The sequence below is a fragment of the Coenobita brevimanus genome, chromosome 45, assembly GCF_032717465.1.
Source record: "Coenobita brevimanus isolate Jiangsu-jjx chromosome 45, ASM3271746v2, whole genome shotgun sequence".
NCBI lineage: Eukaryota > Metazoa > Arthropoda > Malacostraca > Decapoda > Coenobitidae > Coenobita > Coenobita brevimanus.
This window is the reverse complement of record NC_136998.1, coordinates 29581936-29586679: the sequence shown is the minus strand read 5'-3', so window position 1 is coordinate 29586679 and position 4744 is coordinate 29581936.

The following is a 4744-nucleotide window of genomic DNA, read 5'->3' as shown; positions in this document are numbered from 1 at the left end:
ATGACTCTCCACTCGTTTATACACACAATGTGTCCAGGCATCTCAGAATGAACGGGTCTTGGTTTTAGCTTTCATTGTTCAATTTTCTCTGGAAAGAACACCTATTTGTCGGCTTCCAGCCCATGATTCTTCCTGTTTGAAAATAGCCAACCTTACCCCTCAGTTAATAATCTAGGCCACGTCTATGTCTGAGGTGCTAAAATTTGTCCACACTTGTGGCGCTAGTTGGTGAACCGCCACAGTTTATCTTTTCAAATAATCGTATGTGCTGGTGTGTGTATTAAGACGATGGATTAGACTGTATATGTAGAGAAGGGATGCCTTTAATTGCTTAGCGGTATTTCTTGTGGTAGTCTGCAAATACTAAAAATACCTGTGCGTTGACACTCTGAGGGACTGAAGATGAAGTCATATATGATCCCTGTCATGTGCAGTGGATTCAGTGTTAAGCGCTGATCTTAGGATTTGCAGCCACTCTGTTCGACCGTTTGATTCTTTCATCGGAAGGTACTAAGGTACAAGTTAATCTTTTAACATATAAAAGATTAAGTTGCACGTCTTGTCGCTTTTCCACACCACCTAAAGAAGCAACGACATAGATGCTTATGAACTGAATTGTTTATTATTTATTCAGTGTGCCAGTTCCGGTGGGTTGTATCAGATAGTGATGAGGGCTCAGGTTACTGGATTTTGAATGCTCTTTTCAAGGATAACAATTTTATGGCCATCCTATGTAAGTAAAGAAATTTGCTGTTTGTCTTTGATCTTTTGGGCGTCACTGTTACTTTGGGGTTGACATGAACGTCTCGACCACAAAGACAGCGTCACAACATCAGACAGAGAGGATTCATTTAACACATCAGTCGTCAGAATCTGTCTATAAATGCGGCCTTTGGAGTGCGAACGAACTAATGCAGGGACGGACAGAAAACTCTCCTTCTGGTTCAGCCACCCAAAGCTCTCGTATTCTTCGGAAATATGATAGAGGATGTTGGTTCCATTTCCGAACTGAAAAAAAAAAAAAAAATCCTACAAGAATGGAACTGATTACCGACCTACAATATGTAACTTATCCACCTTCGCATGAAAGGTCCTTGAAATATAGTTATAATTGTACAGGTTCTCTGCTTTCTTTACGACTCTGTGATTTTTTCAACCGGGGGCAGTGGATGAGAACAGACTATGAGTTTCTCTATCTTCTGCTTTCACATTCTCGGGGGTGGAGTGGGAGGGGGGCAGGCTTTATATTTCATCCTGGTATTTCCAAATACCCAAAGCTGTTCTGCATTACCACATCAAAGAGGTGGTACAGGTGGTGTATTTTGTCCTGTGAAGGCTACCATCATTCCAGCTCCTACCTCTTGCTCTAGCCTTGTAGCGCGTTTGTTTTAATGTGACAGAGATCCCTAACCCCATTCACCTCGGTTCATTGCCAAGTGTGATCAGATTGGAGGGTTGAGTTTACTAGTAACCAAGGAGACTCATTATCTCAACGAAGGCTCATCAAATTTTATGCATCTACGGCCTAGTCTTCAGGGTGTGGGTGGCTCAGAGATGAAAACAAACAGACTGTAGTAATGTCTCCCCATCACCACACTGCACCCGTTCTTTCTCACTCCCACACCCACTTTCCTTCATCTCTCTCCTTCTGCCTCCTACCACGCACTCCTTCCCATCCTTGCTTCTCCTTGTTCGACCTACCTCCCCCTCTTCGACTGTCTCTCACACCTACTTTTCCTCACTCACATCTGCTCACCGTCACCCAGCCTCATAACACACACACACACACACACACACACACACACACACACACACACACACACACACACACACACACACACACACACACACACACACACACACACACACACACACACACACACACACACACACACACACACACACACACTCGCCCCCTACGACCGTCCTACCTTCCCGTCGTAAAACTCCCTCTGTCACACCCACTCTCCTTCATCCTTCTCCCTCTGCTCTGCCTCACACTCCTCACCCTTTCACCCTTATGGTCGACCTACCTCTCCACCCTCCCTCAGTCTCCCTTTTCCCACCTTCACTTTCCTTATCCTTTCCTTCTCTTCTCCCCTACGACGGGCCCACTCTCCTTCGTCTCTCTTTCTGCCCCTGCCACACACCCCTTCTTACCCTTGCTCCCTTTGACCCCCTTCAGCCTCACCCTCCCTCTCCCCCCGACACCCCCTCCATCCCACCCGCTGTGCCCGCCCCCTGTGTCCGAGTAACCAGGTGCTGGTCCGGCTTGTGAGGGTGTTAATGGGTTAAGCGAAAGGCCGCCTCATAAAATATCCTCATCCACTTTCATTCCAGCGTGGATGTGGCGGCAAAGATGTGGCGTGTGTGGGCGTGGAAAGGTGTGGAGGGGCAGGCAGGTGTGGTAAGGGGTGAAACAAGTGTGTAATTAGTCACTAGTGCGAGTGTGTGGTGTCGGCGGGATGTGTATGACAACTGGGCGGGCCGGAAGCTGTGACATGCGTGCTGTGTGGTGGGGGTTGGCGGGAAGGGCGCTGATTGGGCGTGCGTGGCGGTGGGCGGGGCAGCGCAGGTCAGGTGGGGTCGGGGCGGCAGCGGGGTGGTGGTGACGGTGGCGGCGGTGGTGGCGGGAGGAGTGTGACGTGCGGGGTGTGAGCGGGAGGGTCGCGGGCGCCAGCAGCAGCAGCAGCAGGCGCCACAATGACTGTGTGACGCCCGCCTCAGCCTGCCCGCGGCATGAAGCTCAAACTGCTCACTCAAGGTAGGTCACATTAAAACATTCCAGGCAGTAGGGTAGGATTAGGTCACGTGAAAGGCATTGAACCGGCACCACCTTGAAGAATATACAGCATCAGTTGTACCCAGTGACCTGGTAGGGGAGCGACCGCCCCCTCCCCCTCCCGGTCGGTGTTGGTGTACCACATGACCCCACCCGCCTCCACCACACATCCACCTGTAGCACCTGCAACGCCTCCGGCTCGCACCATCTGCCACACCTCATCACACCCAATGTCACCACACCATCCCACACACAAGGTCGAGCGGTCCCACCTGGTGTGAGTGGCAGGGTGGAAGTCACGAGTCACACCTGTCAATATGCTCGTGCCATCACAGCCATTACGAGATGACGAACCTGTAGTTCCCTGTACGAGGAAGATTCGTGATTACTGAAACTGGGTCACACATATAACTAGGAAGTCGTGGTTTCGTGAAATTCAGTGAGCTCAGTAGTTATGACGTATAGGAATGAGTCTCCTTGGTTACTAGTGAAATCGACCCTCCAGTCTGACTACATCTGGCCATCAACTGAACTGAAAGGGGCCAGGGATCTTCGTTAGATTAAAAGAAATATCACGCTATAGTTTCCATTGAACATTGCAATACCGCCACAATGAGAATACAGGGGACAATCACAGCCCGTCGATATTGCTGACAGGCCGTTGACACCGACTCATTACACTGAATATGATGCTGCGCTCTGTGGCTGGAGATAACAGCTGTGGCAGAAACACCGTCTTACGTGTAAATATGTTTTTGGCCCCGGGATGGATTTTTGTCGTGTTCATCGTTCACCACATGACCCTTAGCTTCCCTCGTCATGATGGTCCTTCATATCAGGGATTGTTGAGAGTGATTTTTTTTTTTTTACGTCGCTTTACTCCCTCACTACAATGACATCTTTTATATTTTCTTCATGCTATCTCCTCACGACACCAGTTTCCTTTGAAGAGACTTTGAAGCGGAGGGGTTAGATGTAGCCTCCATTAACCCCTTCTTACAAATAATCTTTCCGAAGTTGATCGAAATCATGGGGAGGCAGCAACAATGAACCGCGATAAGGCGTCATTGTGCTGATGGGGTTAGGGAAGGCCTGCGTAACGTGTCTTAAGCCATCGTAATGTTAAAAAAAAGCACAATCAATGTTCTCCGTAGACGTATACATGTGCTCTGTTGACGAACGCAGATTTTGTGATGTTGCCCGCGTAAAATATAAGGACTTGACCATCGTTTTATTTTTGTCGTTAGTCATAAAACAGTATATTCCACTGGACCTGGGCAAAATAAAGATGTCTGAAATGGGCACTTTCAATCCTTCCGTCCACACCGAAAACCTGAACAACGTATCAGTGTTTGCGATGAATTTGACATCACCGACTGCTGGATCTGGCGTAGGAATACTGGTCGGTGAAATGGACATGATGCGTGGGATTTTGCTATATTTGCATGCTTCAGTTTCAAAAATCGCTTGTATGATCCGTGGTTATTTTTACGGCACTGTATTAGTTGTACTCATTTGCAGGTGGAAGTAAAGGTCAGTTGATGATGTTGGCTGTCTGTAATAAACGTGGATTTCCGAGCTTAGGCCTTTTCCATCAAAGTCTTAAGTACCCAAGAGAGTACTGAATGAATGATCTTCCTTTTTTTTTTTTTTATTTATATAGTCTTGGTGGTATTAAGCAGGCAAATCGTAGAGGGAAACACACTTAGTCAAACCAAGGTGTGCGCTCGTAAGTTGTATGAGGTACCTTGTTACGTGTTACATCGCACATAAACAGTGATGATAGCTTATTAAATTGCCTTCAGATAACTAATTTCGGTATTTGTCTATGAAAACGCTGAGTTATGACTATATTCGTCTGTTTTTAGCGATGGTGTGTGTGTGTGTGTGTGTGTGTGTGTGTGTGTGTGTGTGTGTGTGTGTGTGTGTGTGTGTGTGAAAGGTTCCTGTGGAGTTGTTTAA